Raw genomic sequence first — 15,081 nt, 5'->3', positions numbered from 1 at the left:
GTGCAGGATCTTTCCTGCAACACTTTCTGATGTTGCACAGGAGTGGTTTTTTAAATTCCCTCCTGCAAGTATTTTATCTTGAGAGATGTTCATAAAGGAGTTTTACAGACAATTCTATGATGGTCGTGTGCACCCAATTGAGGCAAACCAACTGGTTGAGATACGCCAGCAAGAAGGAGAGCCACTAAAGGATTACGTCCAGCGTTTATGTGGGCAGCCACTGGAGCCAAAATAGTGGGAGATGAAGGCAAGATGATGGCCCTAACTGCAGGATTTAGGCGTCGTACGCCTTTATGGAGTAGCCTCAGAAAGCATGGGGTTAAGACTACCCAAGAATTCTTGGAATGAGCTGATCGTTACATCAAGCTCGAAGATGCCATTGCCAGCGAGGGAAAGCCCTCAGGCAAAGATAAGGGGACTGCAGAACCCGCCAAAGCCGCCAATGGGTCAAAGCCCAACTGCAACGGGAACGGCAATGGCAACGACAAAAATGGGGGAAAGAGACCCCATAAGGAACCTTCCACCTCCGAGAGTAAGCGCGCTAAGGGCAACCGTTATGAACCACGGTTCACTAACTACACTGCCCTTGTCAAGTCTCGAGGAGAGGTGTATCAGGCCACAAGTTCCAATGTGCCTTACAAAAGATCCGCTCCTATTCGAAAGGATATTTCGAAAAGGGATACCACCAAGTTCTGTCATTTTCATAACGACTACAGACACGATACAAACGCGTGCAACCAACTGAAAGATGAAATCGAGTTCCTTATCAAACAAGGACACTTGAGGAGATATGTATGGGCCTCAGGAACTTCCCAACGAGAGGCTCCAGTGGCAACGAGCAGGCGCCTGCACGCCAACGCTCGCCACCTTTGCAGCCTGATCCCGTAGCTGGCACTTTGCTCACCATCTGCGGTGGCCCGCACCTTGCGGGAAACAGCGGAAAGGCAAGGGAACAATATGCTCGGACCCTACGCCACGACCAGGACATCGAGATGATGACTGTGGAGGATTGGGCATCAAAGAAGACTCGGTCAGAGGACGGTGAAATAACCTTCTCTGATAGCGACGCCCATCATGTCTGGTTCCTGCATTCTGATCCGATGGTCGTGGATGTTCAAATTGCCAACATGATGGTAAAGAGAGTGTTGGTCAATACAGGAAGTTTAGTTAACATCCTGTATAAATCTTCGCTGGAACGCATGAAGTTGTCTGTCAAGGACTTGGAGCCCTACAACCAAACAATTTACGGCTTCTCTGGTGAGGGACTCACCCCAACAGGGTCAATCAGACTTCCGATAATAGCAGGTACAACGCCTGCTACCAGGACATTACTCGCTACTTTCATAGTAGTCGATTGTCCTTCGGCGTACAATGCTGTAATCAGAAGGCCCATATTGGTTGACCTTCGGGCCATCACCTCAATATGGCACCTGGCCATGAAATTCCCGACAGACGCATGGGTAGGACGCGTGTTGGGAAATCAGAGGGAAGCAAGGGAGTGCTATAATGCCTCAATTACTAAGGCCAAGAAGGGAACGCCGAGGAGCACTCCCCCAGAAAGGTTGCAGATTGTAATGACCCACTATTCTAGACTATTTGGACCATTAACGAAACTATACATAAAACTTACAGTTTTACGAAAATACCATAATTTATTGAGTAACTTGCAAAATAAGAGTTATTTACAAAGAAACAGAATACTAAGAAGGATTATGGGATCCCATTGTTTTTAAAACAAAAGATGATTTAAAAATAAAAGACATTACATATTTGGTGCGGAAAATACACATAAAATCATAAAAACATAAAATGAGACTACATCCTCGAATCGAATAACGCTCGGCCCCTTGACTCCATTCACCATCGATACACATCCTCTAAGCGTCACGAATCTTTCCGCCTCTAAAGCTTATTTTCCTGCACATAAAACAAAAAGGAATGAGCTTAATGCCCAGCAAGGAAAATCTAACACATAGTCATATACATAATTTCATAAGAAAACATAAAGACTTAACATAATACATATAACATGCACTTATTATAATGGCCATTATTACTTGGGGTCCCATAGACTAAACAAGCATATGCCCATGGGATTAGTGGGGTCCTACTAGCTAAGTAGGTCATATGCCCATAACCCATTTGGGGTCTTGTAGTCATATGGGTCATATGCCCAAGCCTACAAACATATATACATATCATAACACATTTAATAACATAAAACATATAGATAACATAAGCACATAACATATTGATTCTAGCCTATTTTCCTTACCAGAGTTACCGTGATATAATGGACTGAGTTGGGACTTTTGGAACACTCCTAAAACCATAATGAACAAGAGTGAGTTGAAAGAAGAAGAAGAAATGAAAAGGATGGAAAGACTAAACCATAAAAAGCATACTTGCCGACTTATATGCTTAAGAACTTGGATTCCCTAACCAAAATAAGAATGAGGTTAGGGGACTGAGTATAAGGTTTTGAGAAAGGAAATAACATGAAATGAATGAAGTAGAGTTTCGGGTTTACCTCAAAGATTTGCAAGATCAATCTAACCTCCACCGAAATACTATAGAACTCCCTTCCCAAAGTGTTTGATAAGCTTATGATGTTTAAGCTTATAGTTTTTCCCCAAACCAGGTGTTTACACTCTCACACTCACTTAACACTAGCAGCTTCTGAACTTAGAGCAAATGGTGAATAATGGCTGGGTACTAGGTCCTATTTATAGAGTTTGGGAATGAAAGTATCTTGATTTTACTTGAATAAAAATAATGGCTTTTTAGATGAAAATCATTTGAATAATCGTTCAGCAGAGGCTGAAGACTCGTTCAAAAGATGTTGGACTATTGAAGGAGTTTGAATGTCTGAGAGGAAATGAATTCAAAAACATTTGAAAACATACTGGAGGAGGCGATATATCGCCCCCTATAGGCGATATATCGCCTGGACCATTGTTCCCGAGGCGACCGTGCATCGATTCGTGTTTTCCGTATCTACGTGCTGCGATATATCGCCCCCTATAGCTGTGATATATCGGCACACGCTGAATATTTAAACATGAAATTACACATTTTTAACTAAGTTTGAATGGAGTAAACAGCCTTGACTAAGCCTTCAACGTACTCAAAGTTGCTGACTGACCCTATAACATTCAAACTTTACTCCTTATTATATTTAATCCTCAAAAATCTTTAATCCTTAATCACCATTCATAACATGTGCTTAAAATCCTATTGGTTGATGTCTAAACCTTATAACATAGTAAATATAATCCTTAATATCAGTCACATTAATCAAACCTTAGGTTATACTTAATATTCTTAAACTATAGATTAAACTTAGAAAATCTATAAGTACTACTATGAGTGTCCAAATAATTCCCGGTCTGAACCAAAAATCCACAGTAACAAAGATAATGCTATAAATACTATCATACTATTATCTATCTTATCTAAGTAAAGTTCTTGGACTCTACACAGATGGCCATTGATACACAAGCCCAATCAGGTGATGAAGTCACCAAATAGGGTGTTGCCCAAAGTGAGGATAGAGACTTAGATCCTCGCTTTGGGGATTTTGAGGAAGATGTTGAACCTGTCGAGGACCTTGAGGAGGTCCAACTTGACGAAGAATTTCTGACCAGAGTTGTAAAGGTCGGTAAAAATTTGGAAGCAACAACAAAGCACGCACTGGTGGAATTTTTGAGAAAGAACCAGGAAGTTTTCGCCTGGTCACATAAAGACATGGCTGGGATAGTTCCTGTAGTCATCAGCCATGTCCTGAACGTCGACAAAAGCTTTCCACCCATGCAACAGAAAAGAAGGCTGCTCGATAAAGACAGATCGAAAGCCTTAAAAGAAGAAGTTGAAAAACTGAAGGAGAATGGGTTCATCAAGGTGGCATTTTATCCATTTTGGGTCTCTAATCCAGTACTGGTTCCCAAGCCTAACGGCAAATGGCGAACCTGTGTGGATTTCATAGACCTTAATAAAGCCTGCCCAAAAGATTGCTTCCCACTCCCAAGGATCGACCAGCTGGTTGATGCAACTGCAGGACATGAGATCCTCTCTTTCATGGATGCATACTCAGGATACAATCAGATCAGTATGCATCCCCCTGACGAGGATCACACTAGCTTTCGGACCGATACAGGGTTATACTATTATAAAGTAATGCCCTTCAGATTGAAAAACACTGGTGCAACTTACCAGCGACTAGTTAACCACATGTTTAAGGAGTTGATTGGAGTAAACATGGAGGTATACGTGGACGACATGCTGGTAAAGTCGAAAAAGGCAGAAGGACATGTGAAGGATTTACATGAGTGTTTCAATGTTTTGAATAAGTATCAAATGAAGCTAAATCCTCTCAAATGTTCCTTCGGAGTAGGATCAGGGAAATTTTTGGGATTCATTGTCAATTCGAGGGGAATCGAAGCCAATCCCAAAAAGATCAAAGCCCTGATCGATATGAAATCTCCGGTGAAAATCAAAGATGTGCAAAGTTTGACTAGAAGGATTGCCGCACTCAGTAGATTCATTTCAAAATCGACGGATAAATGCGTCCCATTCTTTAATCTACTTAGAGGCAACAAGAAATTCGAGTGGACTGGAGACTGCGAACAGGCTTTCCAGGCCTTAAAAGCCCACATGGCACAACCTTCTGTCTTATCAAAGCCTATAGATGGAGAAACTTTGTTAATTTACCTGGCGATCACCAAATATGTTGCTAGTGCGGTGCTAGTAAGAGAAGAAGAAGGTGTACAAAAGGCGGTGTATTATGTAAGCAAGAGGTTAATCAGGGCCGAATTGAGGTATCCTCCCATCAAAAGATTAGCCTATTACTTAATTTTGGCCTCTAGGAAGTTACGTCCTTACTTCCAAGCCCATCCCATCACAGTCTTAACTGACCAGCCCCTTCGGCAAGTTCTACAAAAACCAGAGGCTGCTGGACGTTTGTTGAAATGGACAGTCGAACTCGGGCAGTTCGATATAACATATTCACCGCAAGCAGCAGTAAAAGGACAAGTCTTGGCTGACTTCATCGCCGAATTTACTAAAATCCCAGACAACGAGCAGTGCGAAAAACCTAGTGCGCCTGAGCCTCAAGTTGAAGCTCCTTTGTGGAAGTTATTCACGGACGGATCGTCCAACGAATCTCACGTAGGAGCAGGAGTGATATTGATAACGCCAGAAGGGCATCGATTTCACTGTGCTATTAGGTTCGATTTCACCGCTTCAAACAATGAAGCTGAGTATGAAGCCCTACTCGCTGGGTTAAGGTTGGCCAATGACATGAGCATAAAGGTGCTGGATATTTACAGTGATTCACAACTGGTAGTGAATCAGGTCTTGGGGGAGTATCAAGCACGAGGTCTGAAAATGGTGGCCTATATGAACAAAACCAAAGATCTGTTGGCGCAATTTGAGAAATATACCCTCCAGCAAATATCCTGAGATCATAATTCAAACACAGACGCCTTAGCCAAACTCGCGAGTGTGAAAGATGCTGACACTTTAAATATAGTGCCAGTGGAGCGGATACGGGAGCCGAGCATACGAGCAGATGAAACCAGTATGGAGGTACGGTTAGAAGATACATGGATGGCATCGTACTTGGAAAATCCCACGAGTGGTGTACTACCAGCAGATAGAAACAAAGCCAGGACTCTTCAGAGACAGGCTGCTAGGTACATACTGGTCGATGGTGTTCTATACCGAAGAGGATACTCCATGCCACTGCTCAGATGTATTACACCAGAAAAGGCTAAATAACTGATGAAGGAGGTACATGAAGGCTTCTGTGGAGATCATGCTGGGGGCAGAGCTTATCGAAGAAGATTCTGAGGCAGGGTTATTTCTGGCCGACTATGAACGAAGACTCGATGGAGTTTGTGCGAAAGTGTGATAAGTGTCAGAGGTTTTCCAAGATCCCACGCGCAGCTCCTAATGAGTTAAAACAGATGCAAAGTCTGTGGCCCTTCGCAGTATGGGGTATAGATTTAATCGGGTCCTTGCCAACAGGAAAAGGTGGAGTAAAATATGCAGCTGTAGCAATCGACTACTTCACCAAATGGGCCGAAGCTGAGCCACTTGCTACCATAACGACAAATAAAGTTCTTGACTTTTTCATCAAGAACATTGTTTGCCGATATGGATTGCCTCAAAAGATTGTCTCAGACAACGGCACCCAGTTCAACAGCGACCTATTCATAGACTTCTGCCAGAGGCATGGAATCATCAAGAGCTTTTCCTCAGTTGCGCATCCGCAAGAAAATGGGCAAGTCAAAGCAGTAAATAAGACACTAAAGGATACCCTGAAGAAAAGGCTCGAGGAAGCTAAAGGAGCATGGCCAGAACAGCTGCCTGAAGTACTCTGGTCGTATAGAACTTCTCATCGAACAGCAACGGGTCATACCCCGTTTTCCTTAGCATACGGGTATGAAGCCATGTTGCCAGTCGAGTTAGATCCGCCCTCACATAGAAGAATCACATACGACCAAGACCAAAATAGCCAACTGTTGATGGAGTCCCTAGACTCGGTTGAGGAGAAATGAGAGAAAGCCCAACTCCGAGTAGCTGCGTACCAGCAAAAAGTCACTTGGTATTTTAACTCTAAAGTAAAAGAAAGAAAGTTCAACGTCGGAGACTTAATACTTCAAAGAGTTTTCTTAAACACCCGCGACCCGGCTGCTGGAGTACTCGGACCAAACTGGGAAGGACCTTACCAGATTGAAGAAGTCCTTTATCCAGGCACATACAAACTTGCACGCTTAAATGGAGATCTTGTTCCACGCTATTGGAACGGAGAACACCTGCGCAAGTATTATCAATAAACAATCCTTCTTAAAGGACTGGCTTGTATTAATTTTTACTTTTTACAAGTTTTGAAAAAGGGTTAGTCATGTTGTACGACTAATCGCTTATAAGTGTAAGATCTTTTAAAGATCACTCGTAAAGACATGTTTAGTCCATTTTAATACGAGAATTATAAGGGACTGTGCGCAGCCAGTCATTCTTGCCAAACTTTGTAATTTTTTACAAGTATTTGTTCATTACGTGTGTTGTTTTGCTGTATTATAAATTTTGCATTTTGCACCGAGCAGTAATGTTCGTACAGGTCGTGGTCAAGGCAAGTGACCAAGGACCTAAAGCTCCTCAGTCACTTGGGAGGCATATAAGGTACATCGATAGCAAAGCATACCAAGATGTATGTAAACACATGAACAAAATAAGTGAAAGCATGCTACGGTGCTTAGAATATTTTTCAAAATTTATATTTTGTTAAATCAAGCCAAAGTACTATGCTAAGTTCAGTCATGCGAACAGATGTTATAATAAAGCAGGAATATTATAATATCAAAGGGAATTCTTTTACACTACAAGCAGTACTGCTTGGATGTAATTGTCTTAAAGTAAAAGTAAAATAAGCTGCCCGTGCAGCAAAATCAAACCAAAGAAAAAAATCATTGTCTTTACATCACGACTCGCAGGTCGTATGGTAAAAGAAATATAAAAAGAGAAAAAAAAATCATGGATTCTAAGGAGCAGGAGGGTCCTAGGGAGCATTCTGATCGGCCACTTCTCCTGCAGCCTCACTTCCCTCCACTCCGGCGGCCAGCGGAATGTCTGGGGAGGCAGGAATCCTTGCTCTCTCTTCAACAGCCAACCGAGCAGTGCAACGATCTAGCTCAGCCTTCCTGGCGTCCTCTGGAAGGTAGTTGAAATTGGCGCTTTGGTTGTGTTTCCAAAAATCATAGAAACACCGAAGTGTCGTGTTCTTGTACCTCTCCAGGTCCTTGGCATTTGTAAGCTTGAGCTGCTCCACCTGGCTCTTAAGGACAGCAATGGTCGTGTCCTTAGCAAGATGCTTCTCCTTAAGTTTTTTGACTTCGCGCCAAGAGGTCCGGCTAGCATCTTGATATTCATCCCTCTGCTTTCTGGTATTTTCAAGAGAAGCTTGCTTTTCTGCCAGCTCCGCGACCAAGGAATCCTTCTGCTGGGTGACCACCTCCAGCTCCCCAGCATGCCTAGCCTCCGCGGCTTGAAACTCCTCAATAAGTGTTGCGATATTGTTGCTGCGCAAGTATACGCAATCGAATAAACAAGTAATAGTAGTGGAAATACAGTATCATTCCGTCAGGGAATTGATCCAATAATTACCAATAACAAACTTTTATTTCTATTTGACTAATGAAAATTTGATGACAATTAACAATGAACAATCTACTAGAAAAGCAAAATTTAATTAACGAAATTTAATATAAGCGAAGGATTAGAGCATTCTAATTTCATCAACCTTCAATTCTATTCAAACAATAATACTACTAATATGTTTCTTTGATCTATGATTATAGCAAGTTTACTATTGACAATTTTATTCTTTCTCAAGATATAAAATATTCAGTTTACCTGCGAATTCTCTACATGTCTGTGATAAATTCTACACATAAACCGTATTAAGAACAAAAACCTAATTGCTACACAAACCAATTTGATACTTTCGTTCTAAATTGAAATCTATGTCTATTGCCTAAAGCTATTCCAATTCTCACTTTTCAGATATTTAATTAAAACCAATAATCATGCAAAAGATGGCCAATCAATTACAAGCATTGAACATAAGAACAATAGATAACCATAAATTCAAAGAATCATAGAATTTGCATTAAAGATGAATAGAATATCCAATGACTACATTAAAATACTCTAAATAAGAATTTAGTTCATAATATTAAACTCCATCACACAATCTAAAATTCAAAAGCATAAAGAAAAACAAACAAAATAAAAGTGGATTCTTCTCTGTTTCTTTTCTCCTGCCGTCAGAACGCTTCCCTTTCTGTTTCTTTCGATCTTCTTTTTATTCTTTTTACCAAAAATCCAAAACCTACTAATTTCCATAAAAATTTCCAAAAGTACCCTTGTGCCGATATATCGCCTGTTGAATGAACTCGATAAAAACGCAAAAATCTAATGTCGTTTCTGCTTCAGCCAAAAATTGAAACTGCTCCTTCTGCGATATATTGCCCAAGGCAGGCGATATATTGCCTGTACCAAATTTCCAAATGTTCACCAATTTTGACTACTCAAACAAATATTTATCAACATTCTCGTACTAATCAGAATTTTTTCAACATACTGCACAAGTTCACCAAATAGATTAAATACAAACTTTCTCTTGAGAAAAACAACCAAATCAAACTTGAAAAAGTTATAAATAAGCGTATATTTTGTACGCTTATCAATAAGCTTCGCTCGGGACTGCTCGATGCTAGCACCAGCGCGGGCACGAGCAGCAGTCATTATCAGCATGACCTGCAAACAAAGAATAAGAGTTAGGCAAACTGAAAAGAAGGAAAAATCAAGACTATAATCACAAAAGAGGAAAAGGAGTTCTTTCACTAGCCACTTCATTAAGGGCCCTGTTGAGGATCTGGTCGACCCCCATGTTTTCAGCTTCAGCCATGGCCTCTCTGCAACGGTCATGCTTAAGGATATGGGCGAGGCGATCCTTAGCTGACCGCAGGGAGTGACTCGATATTTTGGCCCTAGGAAGTCTGGCTTGCTGGGCCTGTTCGTTTGGAGCCACGGGTGAAGGATTTATGGCAGCAGGAGGGATCTCCTTCTCAGTAGGAGCGGAAGGTTGGGCAGATGGTTGGACAGAGGGCCCATCCTTTGGAGGATCGGCTGCTCGATTCTTCTTGGCCGGAGGTACTTGGCTGGACTCACCATCGTGTTTCCTGGCCAATTTCCTCCTTCGGACCAGAGGAACCTCTTCCTCCTCTTGAGTGATGTACAAGGCCATTTCTACAGAAAGAGATAAATATGCAGACAGTAAGCAAAAAGTAGATGACAAGTTATGGCACATCAGAAAAAAGATAAAGAAAATTACGAAGAACAATACCCGAGCTTTTATTACTTGTCGCTACACTATTGACTCTACTAGACATACACTCACTCTCTGGCACGAAGAAGTCTGGCCCTAGATTTGGAGTATATGTAAAATTACCGTCCCTGTTAAATAAATGACAGGGAATTGGCAAGTTATCTAAGAGTGAAATAACAATACCGTTTTCATCTGAAGACTCGTCTAAGTCTACTACAGTCTCGACTGCCTTTTGTTTTCCCTTCCCTTGAGGGGCAGAAGGCCTTTCTGCAGAGGGAGTGTCAGTGGGTTCCCTGATTGTAACCCCAGTCGGTCTCCATCGAGGAGGAGACACTGGAGGTTGCTGCTCGGGAGTTCCCTCGGCAGTGGCACTAACCGCCGCGGGTTCCCTCATATCCTGATGAGGGGTCAGGAGGCCAGACAACCTCAAGTTCTCTTCGGTGACCAGAGACTTTACGCTCTTCTCAGCATCCGTCATTCTGGCCAGCGTGTTGGACCTCAACACCATGTCAGGTGTCGGGTCTGGTCGCAACCATGGGCCTGAAAGTCACAATATGCTTCAAAAAAGTATAAGGAAAATTACTGAGTAAAAGTAGCGACCAGTGGAAAAAGGGCATTTACCTCCTCGAGCGAAGGCCAGGTTATTTGCACTCATGTCAGGTGTGAGGAAATACTCTTGACTGTATTTCCCCACGTTGGAGATATGGGTGGTGTCACTTAGGAATGTGCGGTTCGTCTCCTGGTGACAAAAGTGAAAAAACCCCATTCCGGACTGTTGGGGGTTTGACTTAAGGTCAAAAAGGTAATTGACCTCATGAGGAGTGGGCTCTGGCCATTTTTTAAGTTTACAAAAGGATATAGAGTGCAGCAAGCATTCTATATCCGTTGGGAGTAATTTGGAAGGGGGCGACACTGAAGTAGTTCGCCACCCCCTAATAGAATGGATGAAGAGGAAGGGTAGCCCCCGCCTCTATGTGATACCTCGACCAAGCGTTGTAAGCGCCTCCAGGAAAATTAGCCCTCTCATCCACAGTGGGGATCTTGAGATTTACCCCAGTGAGGGGATACTTCCTTAGATAATTGGAAAGCATCCTGGGGGTTACTTGGCTTAACGGAGAAAGGTACCACTCGACATCAAGAAGGGTTTAATGCCGAGGGCGAGCCCTAGCCTGGATGCGAGGGTCTGGGACAATGTTTTCTCGACCACTGGTCGAGGGAACCCCAGCCTGCGAATCAGACTGAGTTGGAGAATTTGAAGTACGGTCAGACTTTTGTTTCTTTTGGCCAGTGGATTTGGAACGAGCCATTCTGGCTGGAGATGATTGGGGTCTGGAAGAAGAAGAGAGTCTAGAGAATGGAATCTCGTGAACGTGCTGGGCAAGCTGTTCTTCTCCTTCAAGCAGTTGTGCGAGAAGATCTTCCTCGATCGGTCTTTCACCTCCCCACAAATCTGGCATTAAAATCCGCAAACAGAAAAATGGGGAGGTGAGGGTGAAGAGCTTAGAAAGTTGGTTAGAATAACGCTGTTCGTGTATAAAAGTCAAACTTTTATACAACAGCATTCTAACGAAAACAAAATTTTCCACACAAACAGTTTGAAAAACATATCAAAAAGTGAAAGCAAAAAGTTTTTTAAAAAGCTTTTTCAACTCCAGTTAGGGTGGGAAAAACTCAATTTTTCAACTAGCATAAAAATCGAATTTCTACTTCGGTTTTACATCCTAAATGTATGATCTCGACTATCAAACTGGTTTACAACTCCTAAATGGCAAAGATACACCATCCTACCTAGCATCACTCGATAAATCCCCTATTTTCATGCATCTCAACCCAAGAACGCAGACAATATCATAACCTAAAAGTTAACTCACAGAGGCATGCACAACGAAAATAAAGAGTAGAAAGGTTCTGAAACTTACCGAAGCGAAGATTATGGAGGTTGGAAGAAATTCCAAGCGTAAGCGAACGAACGGCTGGTGGTTCTTGAAACGCTGAAAGGTGATCTTCAGAGAAAATGAAGGTTCTGATTTAGGCTTTCTTGATAGAGAAATAACTTGCGTAAAAAGAAAAAGGAAGCTCTGGGGAGGCTATATATATTTTGTCTGTGGCATTAAAAATAGGTAATCATCAGTTTCCTCTTTTCGAAGCATGGGGAAAAGTGATAGTCGTTAATGGATTGCTTGGGAACCGAAAAACCGTGATTAGACAAGGGTAGGTCACTGTTGACGCCGTTTTTCGTCAACAGTGAAAGAAGAGCACGTAAACAATAATCAGTAATGGCCAATAAAAATATGATAATACAAACACGATTTTTTACGTGGTTCAGCAGTTAAATCTACCTAGTCCACGAGTCTTTCTTATTAAACTCAAGATGATCTCTGAAAATTCTTCAAGGATGAATTCTTCAGAGTTTTCTCTCAAGATCACCCAAAATTCCGTCCTTTACAATGGTGCATGACCTCTCTATTTATAGAGAATATTTCATAATACTATCCCACATATTTCGAGTTGTTACTCTATATTATCAAATTAAATGCCTGTAATCCGATATAACAGGAAACGTCCCCTGAAGACCAGGGGGCGTACAACTGATCAAATAATATCCCTTGATTGTAGGGGATTTACAGTAATAAATGAAGACCGCATCTTGCTATTGGTGATTTACTAGGATATTCAAAGTTATTATCCTATACCACCAAGACCCTATTCTCCCAGGTTTCTTATTGACTTTCGAGCTATAACATTTCCCGAGGCCACATGACTTCGAGCTCGTACGCGTGTCAGGCTCGGAGCCCCTGATCCGAGGTCATCCCTGAGAAAAAATGCACCTCGAGGCCTACCTTTCGAGCTCGTGAGGATTTCGAGGCTACCATCTTCGATGTCGTCTCTGCTTCGCAGGCTTGATGTTTAGATTTCAAACATATTCCAAACTTTACGAGTTCATTCATTATGAATCTAGCTTTCGAGGTCACAATTCTCATGGCTCAAAATCTGGGTATAACATCTTGCCCCCTCAAAAGTATTTGTTCGAATCCTATGAGAAGGAAACTTTTGAACTACTTTCCTCGGGGACCGTACCGTCACATACTTGAGAATGGACACGTGTCAGTTGGGTATTGCCCATTCAGGGTACTCGAGTACCTTGGAAATCTGCCCACGATCATTCGTCTACCACCTTTCTGGTACCATCATATCAGTAATCCCTATCTGTTGGATCTTGCAAGGATTTTATTCAATGCCCCAGATTAATCCCCTTTTACCGTCTATATATAAGACCCCATTCATCGTCTTTCTTCTATTATTCGTTCATCAGAGGAAAGAACAAAAACAAAACCAGAAACTCTCCCTGGGAACTTCTTGCTTGTGCATGTTTTCTCAGCCGAAGAAATAGAGGACCGTCAATCTGTTCGAGACCACAAGCTCATACCTGCAGCCTCTCCTTCAATCAACGATTTCTCTGCAATCGCCATTATTTTGTAAGTGTCTGATATGTATATATATTTTTACCAGTTTTTGACTTTGCTGCTTTTGTTCCTGGGAACGCACTAGTTCATTTCGCAGTTTGATATTCTAGGACGCCTTGACCAATAGGTATTTAGATTTAGGTTTTCCCATTACTGGTTCTAAATCCAGTTTATATGTAGAACAAGCCTAAACATGGTCTCTTTTTTCTGGGTTTTCAAAATTTAAAAGACGTATCTTGCACACCAAGATATTTGGGTACAAAATCTTGGTTTTAAAGAATGCATGATACCCAATGCTACCTTTTCTGAATAACCGCCACCTTTTTTTCTGATATTTCGGGATTTTCAAAAAGTTATGTCCACTCTCCTCCTTTTTCTCGTAGAATACATGTTATGACTCCTTAATAGGGTCTTAATATCGAGCTCGTTTTTGTTCTTAAACTCCGAGCTTGTCCTGTCAAGCTCGTAATTCTTGGACTCTTGCATGCATGGCCCTCACCATTTTTTCTTTCTCGCTAGATGTCACAGAATTTGGAAAGACGGTGGGGGTCGTTGCTGGCAATCCCTTACTCGCCCAAAATCCCGAGCCCGGAGTCGCTGTTTGCTCGGAATCAACGTCGAATTCGCGAGTACAACCTCGCGCGCGAACAGGAGGATATTCAAGCTCATTATTGCCGCTAGATTGACGAGGTCATAGAGAAGAAAAGGAGGACCCTTTGAGAGGCTATTTATCCAGAATCCAATTCAGGGCCCAGGCCGATCCCACTCGACCCTAAATTGACAGTGACCGTTGCGTACAGCCCGGGAGAACTCCAATTTTCACTCATTGGGGAGCCTTCTACCTCGCAACCGAGGAGAGAAATCTTCGAGGCCGAGCACTATTGGAGCTCGGTTACCTCGATAAATAGAATAACTGATATTCTGGCCTTCCATGGCCTCAGGTTGTCAAGCTCCTTGAGATGTCAAGCTCCGACCGCTAGCGAACGTAGCTGCTATGCCCCAGGGACTGGAAACCCCGACAACAGGCTGAGGTACGCAGCATGGAGTCAGGAACACATGAAGGCAGGAGCGCTACTGCCTTTGAAGTCTTTTTTCTAGGACTTCACGGATTTTGTTGGGTTGGCTCCGTTCCAGCTCAACACCAATTCTTACAGGGTTCTGTCTGCCCTGAGGTCGTTATACCACGAGCTGAAGTGGAAGGGGCCTTCGCCACAGGAGATTTTATATCTCTTTTGTCTGAAAAGCAATCCCTCCCGAGCTCGGGGAGGAGATGGCTTTTACTATCTTTCGAGCTACCCCAAGGAGAAGAAGATGTTTGAGGACCTTCCTAATCACCCGCCTGACTTCAAAAAAGCCTTCTTCTGGACAGATGGCCTGTCCCCGTCTCGATGCTACTCATTCAGACGGATTCGTAAGTATTCCAATCTTCTTTATCTCTGTGCTCGGGCTCTTATTTGTAGGTTCTTACTCAGTTGTAATGTGTCTTATTTTCCAGCCAATTTTCACCACCCTACACCCGACGACGCCATGAAGGAGCATAGAGAGACTCTGCTCCAACTCCCTTACGGCCGGAGGTCTCTCTCGTACCTCTTACATGAGAGTAAGCTCCGAGATTGCGGGCTTTTGGGAGATGGCCAGTCCACCTCGGACTGGTCCAATAACAAGTATGATCATTGGGAGCAGGTGCCTTTGCCCACAGGCATCCTCCCTCCGAGGAGAGTGGTG

This window comes from Humulus lupulus, chromosome 9, assembly GCF_963169125.1.
Source record: "Humulus lupulus chromosome 9, drHumLupu1.1, whole genome shotgun sequence".
NCBI classification, from domain to species: Eukaryota; Viridiplantae; Streptophyta; class Magnoliopsida; order Rosales; family Cannabaceae; genus Humulus; species Humulus lupulus.
This window is presented reverse-complemented; position numbering follows the sequence as displayed.